This window comes from Solanum pennellii, chromosome 7 (genome assembly GCF_001406875.1).
Source record: "Solanum pennellii chromosome 7, SPENNV200".
Taxonomy (NCBI): domain Eukaryota; kingdom Viridiplantae; phylum Streptophyta; class Magnoliopsida; order Solanales; family Solanaceae; genus Solanum; species Solanum pennellii.
The window spans coordinates 15,849,478-15,872,748 of NC_028643.1; the positions used below are offsets into that span (position 1 = coordinate 15,849,478).

The following is a 23,271-nucleotide window of genomic DNA, read 5'->3' on the forward strand; positions in this document are numbered from 1 at the left end:
ACGACAATGGAATGTTTCAAATAATGTACACATCCCTCAAATCGTTAGGCCTACCCTTGGCACAAAAGGGTCACATATCTGTTTAAAACGCAATAATTGTTTAAATGTTATATATTATTGCTTAAATATGTTTCTTTATTTGAAGATGTTCTATCCCACTATTTTTGGGAAATTTTCCCCTAATCACAAATATCAAGTCACTATCAAAAGTCCGTCCAAAAACTCTTTGAGAATTTAGTTTCCCAACAAAGTTCAAGCTTCCCTTTTCAAATATTACTCTCTTATACCAGAAAAAGGTTCGCCACCTCAAAATGAAAGAGATTCAAGGCGGTCAAACTACGTAGGACCTAAATTATCCTCTGTGAGGTACGTAGGTAGTCTTCCAAGGTTCGGTCCCATTTTGAGAAATTTTATCATTCCAACTCTTGCAAGGAGAATAGTATTTCATATCATTCAGAAATTAGAAGTACAGCAATGAAATCGACTTGTCTCGACTCAAGTCAACATCTTTTATTCACTAATCCCAAAGTCAAGTAGACAAATTCGTGTCTATTTAGCTATTTCTGTATATCGAAGTAACCATTGTGTGTTTACACCTATTTGTCATATCTTGTATTCTTTATCACCTTCAGGCACCAATACATTTGCCTTTTGAGTTATTTTTCATTTGTCATGTATTTGGAACTGATCTGTGTTAATAAGTTGACTGATCATCCTTATTTCACAAAATCTAAGGCCTTCAAAGATTCCTTCCCTGATCAAAGTTTGCAAAAAGGAAAGGAAATAATAGGTGATAACAATGATGAGATTGGCCTGAATGATATTATCATGGATCAGTCCTCCACCGTTGAACAAAATGAATTGATTGCGCAACTAATGCAACAAATTGCTGAGTTGAGGGTTGAGGTCTAGAGAAAGCTAGATTTTCCAAATTCAGTTATCACCACCAATATAACAGGCAATGGAAGGCCTCCACTCTACTATGCTCCTCCGAATTCAAGTGCAGAACATTTCACTAACCAACCCTCCAACCCAATTCACAACCCTTCCACCATCAACTTAACTAGCCCCAATCCCCATCACGCCACCGTTTCCTATCGAGCACCATCTTACCCTCAAAGTACCAACTCTCAAACCATTCCTCCTCCGTAAAATTCTAACCCGCAAAATTGCCCTCCCCCTTAAAATCAAAATGTTAGCAATACGCAAACCTTCCCCCATCACAAAAATCAACATACCAACCCCAAGACTTTCCCCCAAAATTACCAAGCCACTCAAAATACCCAGAATCCCTCCATTGCTCCGTCAATGCCTCAAAATGCTACTTTTCAAATTTCGATTCCAAATTAACCTTATGCCAACTTTTTTTAGCTTGATTACTATGAGGCACATGAGATAGTGTGGAGATCAAAAGAAGAGGCAGTCAAGTTGAATATAATGGGAGAGATCAGGAAAGCCATAAAAGAGTTACAATATATTCCTGAAGTTGATGGATTGAGTTATGAGGATTTATGCATCCATCCAAATCTCGACCACCCTGAAGGGTTAAAAGTGCAAAAATTTGATACTTCTGGAGGAACAGGATATTCATTGGCGCACCTGAGATCCTAATGTGACCAACTCGTAGGAGTTGGAAAGAATGAAGCCTTGTTAATGCGGCTCCTTAGACAAAGTTTAATTGGAGAAGCGTTAAAATGGTTTACATCTCATGATATAAAGCAATGGTCTAGCTGGAATGAACTAGATATGGATTTGGTCGAAAAATTCCTTTATAATGTGGAGATCGTTCCTGATCGCTACTCTTTGGAGAGAATCAAACAGAAATCCACTGAAAGTTATTGCAAATATGCGTATAAGTGGAGGAAAGAGGTCGCACGGGTTTGATCCTCTATGTATGATATAGAGATCGTTGAAGTATCCATACGCATTCAAGATCCAGTATATTACGACATGATAATATTGCTCATTGGAGCAAAATTTGCGGAGATAGTTAATGTAGGTGAGGCTATCAAAGATGGGATTAAAATCGGAAAGATTTTTCGTGTTGCCCCCCCAACCAAATCTTAAGGATTGTTGAAAAAGAAGAGAGAGGATGTGTCTTCCATTTCCTTCACATCTGATGGAAATGGCCACTTCAGAAAACCCTCACCTTACAAAGGTTATCCTCGAGCTCTACAAAACACATATCTAGCTTGTTATATCCATTCAGGTTATCAAACTCCACCAATGGGTTACCAAAATCCACCTCCCAATTACCAAACTCTATCATCGAGTTATCAAATTCCACCTTCCAATTACCAAACTCCGCCACCGAGTTACCAAACTCCGCCTCCACATTATAAAAATACCTATCCATATTATCAAGTTCAATCAGTCAATTGTTCAAATATCTAATCAAGTTACTAAACTCCACCTCCGCACTACCAAAGTACCCTTCCTAGCTACCTAGCTTCACAATACCCAAATTTCACCAACTCACCAAAATCGTCCAAACTACCGTCAAGTACCTTCACATCCAGGAAATAAGCACAATCCTCCTTGTCCAAATCTTGAGAAAAACCTGCTAAAGTCTTTACTACTTTGGTTGAGAGACGAACACAAATTTTTGAGAGATTGAACTTAGCTGGCCTGATACAGACAATTGATCCAAAAAATATCATTGTCAACTCCAAGTTTTATAAACCCAATCTTCACTGTGCTTATCGTTCAGGAGGATCTGGTCATATTACTGAGGATTATATCAACTTGAAGCATAAAATTCAAGACTTGATAGATAAAAAGGTTGTCACTCTCCAGTCAGCCACTCCTAATGTTAAATAGCAACCCCATTTCAAATCATAAAGGGGTGACTATTAATATGGTTGAAGTCGAAGAATATCTGAATGTAGAGAAAGTTATAATCTCAACCAACCTTGAAAATCTTGAGAAGGTTGTAGCATCTCCAACCAAAAGAGATATCTGAATTTGTGATTGTGACACCTCAGAAAGCTTTTGCTTTAGTGCAGAAAGAGGGTGAGAACAGAAAGAAGATCGACCAAGCTTTTCCAAAATCATTGTCTCACTTATATCAATCTTTTCCAATGCAAAGTTATATAGGGGAAGGAATCAAAAATTTGTTCAAATAAGGTGATATTGTGCTTAAAGAGACGATTGAGATGCCAGTCGTACTAGAAAGCGAGCCAATGAGCAAACGCCTAACTGGACATCCACTGCGCTCTTGATTCCTCACTCGTCTTGTAAAAATATTTTCAATCTTTTAATATAGTGTCATTTCACAAGCTGAATGAACAAAATGGTATATATGCGGACAAACTTGAGGACTACAATGAATAGATCATGATACCAAAATGATTGGTTAAAGAGTTAAGAAAGTTCAAAATACCCTAGAAATCTAATTCAGAAGAGGTCAGCTATCTCACAAAAACACGGGAAAAAGAACTCATCAGTTTGCTTAGCAAACACATCGATACATTTGTTTGATGACATCACATGTTCGAGCATAAAGATAAGATCTCACAATTCATCGATCTACTTAAATGTCATTAAGAGATATTATGTGTGAGGTTTCCATTTAAATTTATGTTATTTCATTGTAATAGTGTTATTTTCTTGTAATCATTTTGTTAGAATTTTATCTCTCTTGTAATGAACTACGTCTGAGAATGAGATACGTAGTCGACCTTAGTCACCCCTTCATCCCTTTTTAATGTTTTCTTTGTATTTGAAGTATGTTCGACATGAACTCTCAAGAATGAGATACGTAGGTGGCCTATGTCAGCCTCGATCACCCCTTTACCCCTTTTTAATGTTTTCTTTGTATTTGAACTACGTTCAACCTGAATTCTCAAGAATGAGATACGTAGGCGGCCTATGTCAATCTCGGTCGTTTTCTTTGTAAATTTCTTATTGTTGTTAACCTTTGAGGGGAACTACGTTTGACCTAATTCTTGCCTCAACAGGATACGTAGATGCCACAACGGCTCAGTCATATCTCATGTAAGATTTCTACTTTTTTTTTCTTTATAATAGAAACTAGGACAAAATTTTTTAGAGTGACTCAAAAATTCTCAAGAATAAGATCCCTCCAACAAAGTCGAGAGTGAAGTTAATTTGAGAACTGCAACTTGGACAAAAAATTTCAGAAGATGTCAAAAATTCCATAATTTTCTCACCAACGGTTAACAATAAACCATACAGTTAACTGGGACAGAAATTTTGAGGATAGCCTCAAAATTTTGACGGAATTTATGGACGTCTTATATCAACATTGAATGTTTCCCAACAAGTAATCAGATAGCCTCTAAGCATCAGTCTCAAAGAAGTTCACTAAGCTTGACATGACATGACACCTGACAGTGACCATTTCCGAATTCTACTTTTTGAAAATCTATTTTCTTTAAAAAAAATCCCATATTTCAATTATTTTTACATAAAAAATATTTTGTCTTATCTATCAAGAGATGGAAGATTGGAGAAATCAACTAGAGATAGCAAGACAATGAGCAAATAACCGAAGAGGTCGACACAGATCAGTTCATTTGTAAACTAACATTTTTTTGTGGATGTAGGCCTATAAGTTTACCCCACAATCAACACATTCTTCCATTCAATGAATGGGGAGAAGTCAAAAGAGCAACGAGCTACCAAAAATTGACATTTTTTTGTGGATGCAAAAAATATTTTATGTTGTGTATATCAAATATTTGAGGATATGAATAACATTATTTCATTCAATTCCCAACAAAGCGGCGTCCATAATGAACGTTCAACTGTGTTCAGAGATAAAACAAATGAAAATCAAGACGAAGTACATTTTACTATTTTCCATCAACTAAAGATACCCCGAGGACGTTATCTGCACCATATTATCAGACAAGATAATATTACTACCCATAGAGTGATTTATATTGTATTGTCGAATGAGATGATACCACTACTCTTAGGGTCATTTTTATTTGTATTGTCAATTGAGATGATACTGCCACTCAGAAGATACTAAAAGATCACCTATGTTGATCGGTGAAGCATCGTCTTTGGTCGGTATCGATAGACATCATTCTATCAATGGATAAACATCATCCTATCGACGAATCTTTATCATCTTCATTATCATTATCCTACCAATGGATCAACATTATCCTTAACGGATCAACATTATCCTATCAATGGATCATTATCATCATCCTACCAACTGATCATCATTATCCTACCAATGGATCATCAACGTTATCCTACCAATAGATCTTTATTATCCTACTAATGGATCATCATAATTGTCCTATCAATGGATCATTATCATCATCCTACCAATGAATCATCATTGTCCTACCAATGGATCATCAACATTATCCTACCAATGGATCAACATTATCTATCAATGGATCATTATAATCATCCTACCAATTGATCATCATTATACTACCAATGGATCATCAATGTTATCCTACCAATGGATCATCATTATCCTACCAATGGATCATCAACATTGTCCTATCAATGGATCATTATCATCATCCTACCAATAGATCATCATTATTCTACCAATGGATCATCAACATTATCCTATCAATGGATCATTATCGTCATCCTACCAATGGATCATCATCATCCTATCAATGGATCATTATCATCATCCTATCAACGGATCATCAACATTATCCTACCAATAGATCATTATCATCATCCTACCAATGGATCATCATTATCCTATCAATGGATCCTTGTTAATGTCCTGCCTATGGATTAACATCATCTCACCAACGAATATTTATTAGAGTTATCCTACTGATCATTATCATTATACAACCAACGGATTAACATTATCCTATCAATGAATCAATGCATCATCATCCTATCGATAAAGCAACATAATTATCCTATCATTATCATCATGCTATGAATGAAGAATCATATATCCTTTCAATTTAGAATCAACATCATCATCCTATCGATGGAGAGTCATCATCATCCTATCATGTATCCTACCAATGGATCAATATCATCCTAGTAATGCATTATCGTCATCTTACCAATGAGAGTCATCATCATTATTTTCATTAGCAAAAACATCATCAAGAGAGCCATCAATATATTACATTAGTTTATATTTTTATTATTTCATTATCAAAGAAAGAATACAGTAGAAGAATTCGATCGCAAATATGAGATACAAGTTTTATTGGCCTAACGTCAAGATGAAGCAAATGACATTAAACGTTCAAGGAGAACGACTAAGTGTCAACATGGTAAAAGAAGCTATCTATCCATTTAAATTACATTTTCATGATAATGAGTTTTATCTCAGTCTTTGTCGAGAGCATCCAAGAGAATAAATTCTCAAATCAAACCACAGGTGTGGACAACATCAATAAGGATGCAGCACAACGTGAAACTTTTTCTTTGCAGCGAACTGGGATATATTCCGAAGAGGAGTTTCAAACTCTTAGGATGTGAGATGAGGAGTGACTTCCACCACAGTCGAACCAACCCCCTATTAGAAGGCATGTGGGGTTTTTAGGTTTACCGATTTCAGTTTCCCATCCGGAAAGTTCTGATCTTCATTAGAGGCATCTTTCCAATCTGAGTCACAATGCATCAAGAGATTTGGAAATTATGTCCGTGTAAGTTCTTAATTATGAGTGTGGAGTGCACCACATTCATAGCTAAGAGGTTGCAAGCCTCATTTTCAAACTCGATTTTTCTTTGTCACTTTTCCAAAACAAAAGGTTATCTTGCATAAAGGTATTTCCTTTCAACCGATTGAGTAGAACTACAAGCAGCTTGATTCCCTAAGTTAGGGGATATGTAGGTGGATATTGTTTAAAACTTGGCTATATTCCAATGTTCTATCTTAAGTCTTAACCCCGAACATCCCGATTTCCTCATAATTTGAGATCGGGATGAATTTGAAATTCTTAAAAATTGTGCATCAAATCAAGCGTTTCAAACTACAAATGACCTGAATTCTCATATAGCCTAAGATATGTAGAAAACCCACTTCTGGGTTCGACCATAATTCATAAAGTCCGTACCAAAGCCATTTCCTAAAGGATGAAGATGTGATCGGAAAAAATTGGATTTGTCAATTTCATTTGCCTCGAATTTCTTTCATCAATCCAAGTCAAACTAGGGACAGTTGTTGACACCCAATTTTTGACCTCCACAATATAAATTAGTCTTCAAGCTTCTTCTATTTCGGACGATTTGAAATAATTAGTTTTAGAAAAATTTTAAAATGAATAAATAATAATAATGGTTTATATGTTATTTAAATATTTTGTTACTTTTGGAATTTTTAATTTTTAAATATATCTTTATAATTTTGTATATGTCGGTATATTTTTTAAATATTCAAAAATTGTCTTAAAAATACTTTGTTTTGATTAAACAGTTAGCTAATTAGTTTAATTATTAAATAGTTTATGTTTTTTGAGTTATTAATCTATATTTGAGTCAATTATTTTAATTTTGTTAAAGTTAAGAAGCTCGTTAATTAAATTTATTAATTTTTCCTATTTAAGATTTTAGCCAAAGTCACAAATTATATTCAATTTGGCTACATCTATTTACTGTTTTAGCCATTTTCTTTCACATACTTTCAAACATTTAAGAATTGAATATTGGGTCCTCTTCTCCCAATTTTTCGGAAAACACATGACCCATTCCTAAGCGCACTGTTGCCTTAAAATACCAGCAGCCCATTCTCCAAACTTTCCCCCAAAATTTCCAATTCACAACAAATAACCCAGGCCCAACCCATCCTTTCAATTCTATACCAAAACCCCAACCCCAGTTCATCTTCTTCGCAAACGAGACCCAGAAACTCACGCCCAAAATGAGAACCAATCCGAACAAAAAACCAATACTCGATACTCGCTCCTCTTCCTCCTCCACGCGTGAAACCCAGAACTCCAAAAAGAATTGAAACCCAGCAGAAAACAGACGAATCCAAAGCAGACCCAAGCGCAGCGATCCAGCAGCCTTGTCGTCATCCTTCGCTGCCAGAAGGAGAAATCTCAGCGCCTCCTCGTCCTTCCCTCAAATCGAATGGTTCTCCTTCTATATCCATTGGAGATTCGTTCCTATTAGAGCTGGCATCTTATCCTCTAACGGATTTGAATTTCGAAATGAAATCCATTCTGCCGTCCCCCCCCCCCTCTTTTGCACCTTAGTTTTCCCCTTTAAATGCCTACTTTTCTTCTTTGTTAAAGGGTTGAAAGGGGGGGGGGGGGGAAAATTGTTAGAGAAATTGTTGCGAATTTTCTTGGTTGGAGTTTTAAGTTGGATTTTTTTTTATTTAGCAAGGAAATACAACAGAGCTTAAGCAAAAAATATTTTAAGTACATACTAAGCATATTTTGAAAGAAGAGGATAATAGTTTCAGCGTGTGGGTTGTAAGTTTCTATCCCGATTCCCATTTGGTTGTTCATGTTCAAGCTTTTCCTGGTGAAGTCGCCTTATGCTCTTTCTATCCCTTGTTCGTTGTCTGAAAAAAGGTACCATTTTCTCTAATATCTTCTCTCTTCCCCTATTTTGTTTGTTAATGTCAAAAAAATCACTACTCTGTTTGTTGTTTGCTGATTAGTCGTCATTGGGTTATTGATATTGTTAACATGAAGTGTATGTTTTTCTTTGCTTGTCGCCATGAGTTAGTTGTAATGTCGTTTGAGGTTCTACCAAACTCTATCTAGTATGGTCGTTTCTGTCTTTCTTTTCTCGAATGCATTTTGATGTTCTACTTTCTTGAAACTACTACTTGAGTGTTGTTAAATCGGTATTATCTCGTCTATACTGTCGTCAAGCATAAGGTGCACTAATCGTTTAGGTTGTTATTACTAAGTGTTTTTGTTCTTGTGAGTCTTGAGTTAGTTATCATGCAAAAGGGCCTTTTTGTCCCATTGAAATCGCTAGCAAGTGTGTGATGTTGATGTGTCTCATGTTTGACTTCACTGTTTCTTTGTGTCTATCATAAGAATATTTCACTATCCTTCATCTCGTTTTCACTCTAAATATTAATATCTGCTTTAGTCATGTAGGAGTTGTGACTATAGCTTTGATGAAATATGATAATCTTCTTAAGAGTTTTCTTATCTTTTAATATGTTTGTGAATCTTTGTTCCATGAGCTAAAATTGAGCTTTGTGATTCACAAAGTGATGATATTCTTCCTGCTGTAGCATAGTAAGTTAGAGTAGCTTGCTTATTTTTTATTATTTTATTGGTAGTATGGTGTATATGTTGTTGTGGGATTTTATTATAGTGTTAAAGTAGTATCTAGCTTACTAGTAGTAAACGTGTTTTTCTTGATTGATTAGTTCTATCTTTGTGAATTAATTGGTCACTTCGTCTCTTGCTTGAGGTTACTGCCTGCTAATTAATTCAAAAGAAGGGTTAAAGCTTCTTTTCTACTATTTATTTCCTCGGAATTTTAAGACACTTTCCTTTTGATACTAATTGAGTTTAAGATTAGTTCATTTTAATCTTGATGCATTCTGTTTGTCCGCAAGATCCAATTAAATGAGTACATCGTGGGTTTTATTTGTTTAGTAGACCTTTTTTTAGCATGAAGTGGCCCATTTGTTTGTGTTCTCTTATTCTTTCACTTTGGCTATTATGGTGCCACAATACTAATTTGTATTTTTTTATTCTTATGCATATGATATTTGCCCGAGTTCACTATAGACTCCCGTTTTTCCTTGCGTGTTGAGGGAGCCATAAAGGCTCAAGTCATTTCCTCTTGAGTAGACCAACAAGTGGAACCGAAGAATAAGTCTATGAACTCGGCGTACAAGTGTTAGGAGCAGATATACGGAAATGTATGCACTACTATACATCTAGTGTATACGGAAGAAGGAAAATGGGCCTAAAGGACCCAAATGCCAAAAATTGTATTTTGTTATTTTGTGCCTAATCCCTTGTCATTTTATTATTATTATTTTGTTAGAAGTTTAGAACAGGTGAAAAATTGGCCCTAAGGCCCACACAAAAAGTTATTTCTTCTACATTAGTTTAGGATAGGTACAACTCAAATGGTCCTAAGGCCCAAAACAAAATGGATCATAATACTGGTCCAAGCGGACAGAAATCAGATTTAGGTCCAACTCTCCTCCCCCCCCCCCCTCTTACTTTACTATGCTTATTTTGTTTGTTATTATTTGTCGTTAATCTTAGAGTTAAAAATTCAAATCCTCGTAAGACGCCGTAGTGTTTTATCAATTTAACTAAATTGATCATAATAATAATTTTGCAAATTAATGTCTCACTTAGATAGTAGGTTAATGTTTTCCCTTTCTCCCTTTTAAAATTGAATAAAAAATAGTTTTAGTTTTTCAACTCAAATTAAGATAAAAAATTTTTAGCCAAACAAATTAATTATTGGATAACCGTGTATTAGCGAGAATTTCGAGTGCCTTAAAACCATTCTCGAAGTGCTAATAAGAATCCCAAACCCCCTCAAATATTTTCAATCGATTTACTGTTTTTATCCTTTGAGAATAAGTTTTCTTAATTTTCTTCAAAAATTAAGGGGCGACTCTAGACCTGTCATTTTTAGATTTTTACAACAAAATAGGCGCTAGTTTTCTCAAGAACACACAACGGGTTTTCTTTAGTTCCACCCATAAAATCGAAGGAATTCTCCCTAAAATTCGTCACCATGTATGTGGGATTTCACTAGTGGGTTGCTTTCGTCCACTATGTTTTTAGAACTCAGTCAAATTCTTTATTCTCTATATCTTGATTAGACCTAGGGTTTCTAAAACCATAGATATTGGTTGTATAAATTTTATAGTATTATTAATCGATCTATCATGCTTCCATGAAATTGTTGCTTAATTCCTTGCATTAAAACAAATAACCCAGTTGTGTAAATTCTATTAGTTCATGAATTACCCTTGCCAAGTAGGTTAAACATATAAACATGCACCAGTTATCGAATGTTACATTGTCAGTTCCAAAATGTTGCATTCTCAGATTTGCATGTTAGAACATTGAGCTATCCAATATTTTCATTAAGTTGTGTCATATACATTTCCAGTTGGGAGTTGGCTTAACACCGAGTTGGACAAGGGTTCTGCGTATCATTGTAGTCCTAGAACTGTGTGCCCCTCATGAGAAAAAGTCCCCTTTGTAGGCATCAAATTAAGTGATTGTACCAGTCATGCCTTTATACCCCTAACAAAGATATATTGGGTCCTCTCAATCGGCGTTAACATCAGAGTCCGCGTTTAGCTCACGTTGTTTTATGTCCGTTAATAGTAGCTCAATTAGTTAGAGTTTAGTGCATTTGACCCTAGTTTTCAGTTATACTTTTGTATTTAGTCTCAGCATGTCATGTTGATGATCATTATTAAATCATTACATTCAGTTCAATTCATTTCTAAATATTTCAGTATTTACATTATGTTCAGATTATGTCATTGCTCAGTTATGCTTTGTTCAATTTTCATATTTTTAAGTTACATTCTATATCATGCATGCTCTAAATATTCCAAGTATTGACACATACTCTACCCTACATTTTTGCATGATGTAGGTTCAGGTCATCAGCATTCAGATCGCGCCTAGATCTATTTCGGATCCATAATCATCAACATCAATGGTGAGTCCTAATACTTCGAGGACAATAGGCATGTTTTCCATTTCAGTCTATTAATATAGGTTTCAGTTTTTGCTAGACTTGGCTAAGGCATGTCCCAGCAACTCCAGTCAGTAAAGGATTTTTTAGGCATAGTATTAGATTGAACTTAAGTTTGGAGTGAGACTTTTCAGTAATTTTGAAATCTAAGTATATTTTATATATTCATACCAATATTGGGTATTCTTAATCTTTCAGTTATCTCATGTTTTAAGCTTTCGCATGGTATATTTTGTTAATTTGTTTCAGTTTGCTTATGATATGCCAGATCAGAGTTAGCTTTGGGTGACTCGTGATCCTAGGTCCCGTGTTTATGTCAAGGGGGTAGCCTCAGGACATGACACTCGCCTTCCACGATGAGTAGTATTGTCCATTAAATAAGGGTGGTCTATTGATATGTTGTCTTTGAGTGTGTCCAAAAGGTGGTGCATAATTCATAGTAATATTATCGAGAGTTACTAGACTCTTGACTAATATAACCCACATAGATATCAATTGTTGGAATTCTAACCTCCGTAATTCTTCTAAGGATCGTGTACAGGCTATTGATGATAGAATGTTTAGTAATTCAAAGTAAGCACGTTTGTAATTGCCAACCAATTTCAATTTCAAACCTTTTTAAGTTTAAAACTTCAAACTACACAAGATTACAAACTAATGTAATCTAAGGAGTTATAAACTCCAATTCATAGACTCATAAAACAAATCCCCATGTTTATGTTCTCCCAAATTTTCAAGTGGCCTCAACTCGAACGTCCAACCTAACTAAAATTCACAACCAACCAATTACAGCAATCTAACTAACGAATCAAAAACAAATAGAATATAACTCTTTAGTTTGTTTCTTTGAGGCACTTCAACGAATCTTCAATAAGAACTCTCTCACAGTAAGATATCTTCTGCTCGTATTTGTCAATGTAAGCGCACAAAATTCTTTGTAGAAGACTTTGCTATATATATCAAACAACCTTTCCTTCTTTGTTAACTCACTAAAGTTATAGTGGTTCCTTTTCCTCGTGTTATTCAGAGTTCCCCAACGCTTTAATGTATCCTAGTCTTATTCATACTATGTTATGTAAGATCATGTTGTTTCAACCAGCTCCATGCATTAGTTTTTTACTTTGTCATTCTTCAAAATCTTTATTTACTAAATCCAACATAACACACATTAAAAATAGATGAGTTTAGATTCATGTGATATTATCATGATCCAAAAAGTAAGATCATCATGACACCTACCTTAAAACTTTTATAGGTAATATAATCATCCATTCAACAAAACACACAATAAAATATTAAAGAACGAAGGAAAGGTGGTAGATACCCAACTTTGGTGAAAACCATTGGTGGCTACCTAAAGTTTGCACCAACTTTCACTTAGACACCTCAACTAGGTTTTATTAATTTTATATACCTCATGTCAGATCTTACCGCGTCAATTTGACACCTTTTTTACAATCAACAATAATATTAAGGAGAGTGTAACACACTCACCGATGATGTGTATAAGTAATAAATTAAACGAAGACACGTGGACAATATATCATAAATATGTATGAAAAGATGTATTATGAATTAAAAGTACTTTTAAAACAATTTAATTAATAAGTTCTAAAATTACATTTTAATAATTAAAAATACTAATCGCAACACCTCTTTATTCTCACCTTCTCCATCTATACTACCACCATAAGTATCTTCATCAAATATGACATTATCACTACCACTATCCTTTCTTTCAAATCCAACTAGACATGAATCAATTTTATCATACTGCAAGGAATATCTTCGTACAAATATAACCAGTTAGAAACTAACATATATTTCTCCCTTTTTGTTCCAATGGAGACGAAAGGCAGCCAACCTCTGGCTCAGCAAAATCAACCCTTGATCCTCCAGATAAAGAAACTCAAAACTCAACTACAGAGAATGTCAAAACCCCTTATTTAAATTTCTCCAATGGAGCTCAATCCTTTTCATTCAAATCCAACTATCATAATCATTAAAAATAACATTAATTTGGATTACAAGCTTTTACTCATAAGTCATAACCTAGATACCATAATCATTTTCACCATCCCTTTCTTTAAATCTATTGTTTCTCTTTTTTCTTCGACTATCTCCATAGCTTATGATCAACAAAAACGAAAAGCCAAAATCTTTAAAAAATGAAAAGCTAGGATTTGAAATTTTAATATTGAGGAAAATCTTATGTGCCACAATTGAAGTCGGAGAAGAAGAAGAAACAACATGCTTAAATCAAGTTTTTGTAGGTTCAAATATAGAGTTATACAAAAATTATGAGAATAACTTAAATGCCTTAAATATTTTAAAATTAGATTACAAATTATTGAGGCTACATATTGTCGAATAACATTTTTATAATATTTTCTTCATCTTTACCATTTATAAGTGCCTTAATTTAAAAAAAAAAAAATCATGTGATACATTCTAAAATGACAATGAAAATGAAGGTTGGATATATAGTGGTGGATGCTGAAGGAAGTGTGGGAATGAGAGAGAACGAAAAAAGAAGAAACTAAAAAAAATTAAAAAATGCAAAATTTAGGTTTTTTACGGGCTTAAAATGTATGTAATACACACATTATGCCTTCATAGGAAAGTGTCAAAATGACTTAGAGAAACCTAATATGAGGTGTTTAATATAAACAAAGCCTAGTTAAGGTTGTTTTTTAGAAAAAACTATTTATGTGTTATACTTGGTTTAGAGTTGTCACTTAAATTTTAAGAGAAAATTAAAAAAAAATTGTTTTCAATAGGGTTAAACAGGAATTCCATTGAAAACTTGTAAAAGGGGTTCAGGGGTTCTTATTAGCATTTCGAGAAGGGTTCAAGGCACCCGAAATGCCCGCTAATACGCGGTTATCCAATAATTAATTTGTTTGCCTAAAACATAACTTTAAATTAACCTTTAATTGGAAATTTATTTTAAAGTCCTTAAAAAGAAGCAAAATATCGACCCATTACTTAAGTAAGGTTTTTACCTTGCAAAATTCATTATACTTTTTAAATCCATTTAGACTTGGTTGGCTCAATTTAAAAGTTAAAACATAACAGTGTCTTGTGGGGATTTAGAATTTTCAACCCTAAGACTAACGATAATCAACAAGTAAATAGCAGTAAGTAAAAGAGAGAGAGAGAGAGAGAGTTGGGCCCATATCGGGATTTTGTCCGCCTGGATTGGTATTCGGAACCATTTCTTTTGAGGCTTTTAGCCCATTTCGATTTGTACCTATCCCAATGTAATCATGACAATAATCAAAGATAAACGACAAAGGCTTATGCTCAAAAATAACAAAATATAAATTCCGAAAGAAAATTTGAGCCTTTTAGCCTAATTTCTTCGACTTATCGATCTGTTTCGAATTCTTCCATCTACGGGACCTATACACCGATTGTTGGTTAGCTGACTCGATGAAAGAAAATTGAGTCATCATGGCTCTCTCTAAATGCTGGGAAGAAAGAGTTCTTGGTGAATTGAGGTAGGGGTGGAGCGATGGAGGGATTCTGGGTATTTTGAGTTGCTTGATGAATTTGGCGGAAAGTTTGAGGGTTGGTATTTTGGTTTTGAAGATGAAGAAGGTATAGGCATTGTTCGTATTCTTGTTTTGAGGAAGATGAAAGGTTTGAAGGTTGGTATTTTGAGGAGGAGGTGGTGCTTGACACGAGGTGGTGGCGTCATAGGGATTGGGGGTAGTTAAGTTAGGCTGGAGGGTTTTGAGCAAGGTTAGAAGGTAGGTTCTGAACCTGCTCCGCGCTTGGGGGAGGAAAGTGGAGTGGAGGTCTTCCATCTCTTGGAGGTTTGAAGGATGAAATTGGATTAGACAAATCTTGCATTCTTTGCATTTCGACCCTCATTTCGGCAATATGTTGCATCAACAGCATAATCAATTCATTTTGATCAGCGGCGGCGGGTTGAGCCATGACAACATCATTCAGGCGAATCTCATCATTGTTATCACCTAGTACTGTCTTTTCTTTTTGCTAACTTTTATCGGGAAAGGAATCTTTGGGGCCCTTCGATCTTGTGAAATAAGGATGATCAGTCAACTTATTAACACAGATCAGTTCTAAATACCTGAAAAATGAAAAAACTCAAAAGGCAATGTGTTAGTGCCTAAAGGTAATAAATAGTACAAGATATCACGCATAGGTGTAAACACAAAAGAGTTGCTTTATTCAGAGATAAAGTGGCCACCAATATAGAGAAATGACTAAATAGACAGGAATTTGTCTATTTGATTTAAGGATTAATGAATCAGAAATGTCGACTCGATTCGAGACAAAGTCAATTGTATCTTTCATTGTCATACTTTGATTTTCGATTGAAATATAGCTTCAATTTCTTTACAAGAGTTGGAAAAGATAGAATTTCTCAAAAATGGGGACCGAACCTTGAATGGATGCCTACGTATCTCATAATGGAAAATTCATGTCTTACATAGTTTGACCCTTATATTTTGACTTGAGACGAAAAATAAACCTTTTTGTGAGATAAGAGAATAAGGATTTAAAAATGAAGTTCCAGTTTTGTTAGGAAGATAAACACTCGAATTGTATTTGAATGTATTTTTGATAGTGACTTGAGTGCTTAGAGGTTCTAAACACTATTTGAAGAACAGTGAGCTAGAATATTGATATACCGTGGTTTCACGGTATTTTTAATTCTTTTTCCTTAAGTTTAGTGTGTGTCCAAAAGCCTTTTTTTATTAATTTTTATGTAAGTTTCTCTTTATTTGCAGGAAAAAATATGTCTAAAGATGAATACGGAAGTTTTTGAGCATGAAATGCAGAAAAGTACCACCTACAGAGTTGTGACGGTCCGTCGTGCCTGTGACGGTCCGTAGGTGGCATCTTAGTGAAGCTGCTGAAGGAAGATGGGGAAGTCTAACCAAGTGTGGGGTTACAAAGTGCGTGACGGACCGTCGTAGCCATGACGGTCCGTCCTGCTGGTTCGTCGTGATGATCAGAGAAGTAGTCCCAGTACCCACATTCCAAGAGTTCAAGTGTTATGGAACGAAGACCCTCGACGGACCGTTGAGCCTGTGACATTCCGTCATACCTGCCGTCGAGGGTAATAAAGAGAGCAGCAGAAGAATTTGTAAAGTATGGGACGACGGAGTCCATGACGGCCCGTCATGACCACGACGACCCGTCGCAAGGTCCGTCGACCCAACCGCGTTTCGACAGATTTCCAGCAAATAGAGTCCTTCTTTGATTAGGTTTTTGTTTTTTATAAATAGTTCGAACAACCTTGTTTTTGGGGTTACACTCTTGGTTGTTAGACTCTCATACAGTTAGACTCTTGATTATTAGACAATTTTATGTTAGATTCTTTGTTGAGAGGTTATTTTGATTAATACACTCTGGATTGTTACACTTTTCTCTGGAGTTGATTGTTGGTGATTTTGTTGATTAATCAAGTAAATTTTTGGATTTTATTCTTTCTCATTGAAGTAAATGCATGAATTCTTATATCAAATATATGAATATTGTGATTATGACTATGGGTAACTAAACTCCATAACTAGGGTTGTGGGAACCATGGGTGAATAATAAGATAAAATCTAACTAAAATAACAAATTCTTGAATAGTATCTTGCATGTATTGATAATTCTTTTGCTTAGAAGTCTTTTTAACAGATGGCAAACGTTAGAACTCGCCTTAATGCTACTTGCCGGACCGAGGAGGTAGATAATAGGAAAAGAATTATCAACATAGATTTAGTGTATACTATGTAATAGGCTAGTATTGATTGGTGCGAGGTAATAACTTAGTCAAACATCGAATACAATGCTTAATATGAGGTAAAGGTAAGGGTTAGTATAGCAACACACGTTGCCGGACCAAGGTGCGGAGTGAAATTTTCTAGATGCCGGACCAAAGATTTAGAAATACATAGCTTATCACTTTGCATGCAAGATACTAGGAAAGAATTGTTATAGTTAGAATTATCAAGTTAGAAAATGGTGGGGAACATGTAAACCCTAGTTGTTTTTATTAATTGATTAAACTCCAACATTTGAATTTTTTAGTTGTCTACTTTAATTTAGCTAGTTATTTTCATTCATTTAGAAATAAAAACCTCCCTTTTATTGTCTTTGCTTTCTAAAGAAATAATTGACTAAATAATAGTAGTAATAGATTGAAGTTAAGTCTGAACTATTTTCCTCGTGGGAACGACCCCAACCTCATTAGTTGGGTTCTTTATTTGATACGACCGCTTTACTTCTTATTTGAGAAGTAAGTTTGAGCGTTATCAAATTTCGGCGCCGCTGCCGGGGAAAGTAGCTTTTAGATTAACTTAAACTTATTACTATAGTTTAGTCGATATTTTCTGAATTTTACTTTGTTTCTTGTTTTTTTTTATTCTTGCTAAACTATCTTCCTTATATGCCAAATACACCAGGCCACACCTTTGTGGTAACTAGTAGCCTGATGCAAATGCTCATTGCCAGAGGTTTGTTTTCAGGGCTACCTTCTGAGGATCCACATGCCCATATAGCTAAGGTAAGGGCAGTGTGTAAAAGCTGTGTAGGGAGGCCTCACTTGGACTTTGATGTAATAGGGCTAAGAGTGTTTCCTCTCTCACTGACGGGAGAGGCTGCTATTTGGTTCACTAAGCTCCCTTACAACTCAATTTTCACTTGGAACCAACTAAGGGACGTTTTCTTAGCACGCTACTATCCGGTCTCCAAGAAACTAAACCACAAAGACAGAGTGAACAACTTTGTGGCACTACCAGGAGAGTCAGTTAGTAGTTCTTGGGATAGATTCACCTCGTTTTTGAGAAGCGTCCCCAATCACCGTATAGATGATGAGTCACTTAAGGAATACTTCTATCGGGGACAGGATGATAATAATAAAGCGGTGTTGGATACTATAGCAGGTGGTTCTAATGGGGAGTGTCCTTATGCTGAGATTGCTGAAAAGTTAGAGAAAGTCTCTCGGAACAATAAAGCTTGGAGTACTAGGAAGTCAGATACTGGGAGAAATACCTTCGCAGTGCAATCCACTCACAACCCAGCCACACATGAGATTCGCGAAGAGATGGCTCAGATGAGAACTGAGCTTAGGTTGGTATTAAAACATATCACTGGGATGCAGAAAAGATAAATGCAGTCAACTACTTGTCTAAACCACCACCACCAAATGATGAATGCTATTACGAGGAGAATTCCTAGGCGGTAAATGAACAGACGGGGGGTTTCCGACCGAGTGCCCAGGGCTCAAATCAGGAGAATTGGCGCCAAGGTCAAGAAACCAAGGTCGTATCTATGGTAACTATAACCGTGAGGGTCATTATGTCCGAGATGGAAACTACAACAGCTTCAACAGGGGTAACTATGGTAACAGAAATGATAGGAATGGGCCCTATGTCCCTCCTCAAAATCGTGAAGTTATTACTAGGGATGGTGGAGATAGTACGACGCGAGTTGAGGATATGTTGCACAAAATTATGAGGAGGTTCGATGCTAATGATGAGCACATTAAAGAGATAAGGAGTGATTTAGCGGGTATTGGGCAGAAAGTCGATACACATGCAATATCGATTAAGCAGATTGAGTTGCAAATGGCTCAATTATCTGCGACTGTGAACACACGGCAACCGGGCACTCTTCCTAGCAACACTGTCCAAAATCCAAAAAATGACGGACACTGTATGGCAATCACTACTCGGGGTGGTAAGCAGACCATTGACTCACCTATGCCGTCTAAGGAGGAAAAGATGATAAAAGATAATGATAAGGCGGTAGAGGGTAGTGGTGAAGTAGAAGATAACACTGGAAAAGATGCTGAAGTGCCTATAAAGGTAATTCCCATGCCTAAACCACCACCCCCATTTCCTCAGAGATTAGTGAAAAAGACCGAGGATGGTAAATATCGGCGTTTTACAACAATGCTGAAGCAGCTTTCTATCAATGTCCTTTTGTAGAAGCTCTAGAAAAAATGCCCGGTTATGCCAAGTTTATGAAAGATCTGGTTACAAAGAAAAGATCGGTCACTTTCGAGGATGATGATAGAATGCAGCATTGTAGTGCTATTTCTACAAGATCTCTCGTACAAAAGAAAGAAGATCCGGAAGCGTTCACTATTCCTTGTATAGTCGGGTCATTACATTTTTCAAAAGCATTATGCGATCTGGGGGCAAGCATAAATCTCATGACCCTCTCGATTTACAAGAAGTTGGGTTTGGGTAACCCAAAGCCCACTGCCATGCGGCTACTGATGGCCGATCGAACAGTGAAAAGGCCTATAGGGATACTCCATGATGTGCTAGTAAAAGTGGAGTCGTTCATAATTCCAGCAGATTTTGTTATCCTTGATTGTGAAGTCGATTTTGAAGTACCCATTATTCTTGGGAGGCCATTCCTTGCTACGGGTAGAGCCTTAGTTGATATGGAAAAGGGGCAGATGAAATTTCGGTTGAACAATGAAGAAGTGACCTTCAACATTTGTAGGTCCATGAGGCAGAGTGGTGAGATCCAGGTATCTGCTATATCCTACAAAGAAAAGATGAAGAAGGATGATGACCTAAAAAGTGAAAAACGAGAGTTTATGGTTGGGGATTTGGTGCTTTTATACAATTCTAGGTCGTGTTGGCTTCCGGGCAAGCTCAAGTCCAAATGTACTGGCCCTTACTTGATTACCCAATTATTCCCTCATGGAGCAGTTGAGTTAGAAACAAAGGAGGGAGTGCGGTTTAAGGTGAATGGAGAACAAATAAAACTCTATTTTGGGTATTCTGAATCTGCAAATGAAGTGATCGAGGCATACCACCAGGAAATTCTGTAGAAAATCTCTCTGTAGCAGTCACTGACGGACCCATCGACGACCCGTCACGAACGCGATGGACCGTCGCATGAATCCGTCGTGCCAGGTACGTCTTTCATTTATTTTCAAAACTAGGGCACATGCGAAGGAACCAATGACGGACCGTCGCAATTGCGATGGACCGTCGTCGGGGACTCGTCGCGTCATTAATGAGCATACCCGACCCGGCTGGGAACTTTAAAAAATCTTCAACCTATAAAACCCCCCACCCCTTCATTTGAACGGTCTCTTTCCCTCTTTCTCCCTTTTCCCTCCCTCTTAAACTTCCCACTTCCTACCTCTCTTTCAACTGATCATTTCACCAAAATCCCTAATTCCTAAAATCCACTCTCTACTAGTCGGAGTCCGCTGGTGTGGTTCTGTTGTTGCCAATCAAGTACCTTCCTCGCTTGTTTTTATCAAATTCTCAGGTATGTGTCTATGATTTCTACCCATTTACATTGCATTTTTGTTTATCAATTCGTATTAGCCTATTTCTTATTGATGGGTTCATTATTTAATACAAATTTTGTCTGACCTAGGTTGAGAATCCTCAAAATTGCCTTGTTAAAACTCTTGAAATAGGTACTTTAGCATTGCTAGTTTACTAGGTATTTGGGTTCGACACATGTAGGTTAAACACTAAAAATTCCATTTGGGTCATAGGGGATGATTGTGGCATCCCCAGTTCTGTCACTGAATGACAGAACGAAACCCTGATGATGGACCGTCGTATCCACGACGGACCGTCATAGGGTCCGTCCCACTATCCCCAACACCCCACTGTCCAATTATCTCCAAGTGTCCACCAATGACACATGCGACGAACCTTCATTCCCACGACGGTTTGTCCTGCACAACTGTTCTGGTTGTTAGAGACCCTATTTCGAAGGGTCTCTCACCTTTTCTAAGTGTCCTCTAACGGACACATACGACGGACCGTCATTCCCACGATGGTCCGTCCTGCACAACCATTCTGGTTGTCAAAGACCCTATTCCTAAGGGTCTCTCACTTTGTCTAAGTGTCCTCTTAGGGACATATACGACGGACCGTCATACCCTCGACGGTCCGTCTTGCACAACCATTCTGGTTGTCAGAGACCCTGTTCCTAAGGGTCTCAAACTTTTTCCAAGTGTCCTCTTACGGACATCTACGACGGATCGTCATAACCTCGACGGTCCGTCCTACATAACCGTCATGACGGTCAAAGACCCCTCTCCTAAAGGTCCCCATACTTGTTCTAAGTGTCCCACGACGGACATAGACGACGGACCGTCATCATCACAACGGTCCATCCTGCTTATTCGTCATAACTGTCAGAGACTTTCCTTCAGGGTTCTCCACATAAATATAGTTTAAGTAAGACATGACGGATCCCATGACGGTCCGTCGTACTCATGACGAGCCATCACCTGGTCCGTCGTGTTTCACTATTACTATAGAAATGTCATTACATCTTAACTCTTTTATTTATTTTGTGTCGTTTTGCTTGTCTTGTTTGCTCCTTCTAGTACTAATATTGATTCCTTACAGGTACTATCTCTAATGGAACCAAAACAAGATCGAGTCTACGCATGTGGGCGATCAAAGTCTGTCGCCTCGTCTGCCCGCCTGGTCATTGGCTTTGATGATGAGCGTGACCCCGAGTACGTGCCCCCAGGCACTGCCACCCCATCCCGAACTGCACGTGCTGCCAGAGCCACACCCAAAAAGGTGGCGTCCGGCGTAATCACTGCCTCCCAGTCGGATGAGGAGCGCACACTGACCGGCACACCTTCTGGGTCAGCTACTCATGAAGAAGGAGCGTCTGGCTCCTTAGGAGTTTCGTGGTCGGAGGAAGCCTCCAGATCTGCTGAAGTCCCTGCACCCGCCACAGCTGCACAGTTTGCCTCGTCTGATGAGGCTAACAGTTCTGAATCCACTCCCAGCTCACCGACTCATGCTCTCACCCCGGTTGCCGATAAGCCAACCCGGTGGTGTGTCGACGGGCAGTATCAAGTTTATTCAGACGCAAAGTTTTTGAATGATAAAGGAGTCATGACACGGACCCTTACATTGGAGAGGCGGGTCCTTACGGGAAGTCTCCCGACTATGCCAGATATCCACAATCTCTTCAATAGACACCGATTGGAGTGGACAGCGCGTTCGTTGGGCCGTTATAGTGAAGAGTTGGTCCGAGATTTCTACGCCTCCTACGTGGCTACTCTCAGATCATATATTGATAGGCGGGCTGCTCCCGCCAAACAGGCCCCACTGGAGCATATCCGAGTACATGGCATTCAGGTTGATATCTCCCTGCCTACCATCCGCCAGTATCTATACGGCAAGGATGTTGATGCCAACCAGACCCCTCTCACCGCCGAGTTTGACTACCGGTGGCAAATTGTCAAAGATGGCCAATTCTTGCGTGTGCCATCGCTGAGAAAGACTACCAAGAGGTGGATGGCCCTGCACTTGTCTATTGATGGAGAGGGTGCTGACTGGGTAACCGAGCCGAAGGGAGCCATTAATAAGGCTAACCTGACCTTCACGGCTAAGTCTTATGGTTGATTGTCTGCCACTGCCTTTCCCCCACAGTCGCTGATAATATAGTCACATGGGATCGTACAGTTCTGATGGCGGCGATGATAGCCGGGTTTGAGGTGGATTTTGCGTGGCTTCTACAGGCGGTCATGCACGAGAGGGCTTTTAAGTCACAACTACTTACCATTTCCCGTGCATGATATTTTCTTTATGCAGGTCCGCAGGTGTTCCCATCTGGCACATTGATCAGCTCAAGACCCCGTTGGGCACTGTTGAT

General features: G+C 37.5%; 1 long non-coding RNA gene across 1 annotated transcript; it reads left to right on the forward strand.

The window, feature by feature from the left end:
• Positions 1–7,530: 7,530 nt before the first annotated feature.
• LOC107024589 lies at positions 7,531–10,092 on the forward strand. The gene is made up of 2 exons (XR_001457372.2): positions 7,531–8,495; positions 9,681–10,092. It is a non-coding gene; the product is annotated as an uncharacterized LOC107024589 (long non-coding RNA).
• Positions 10,093–23,271: the final 13,179 nt, after the last annotated feature.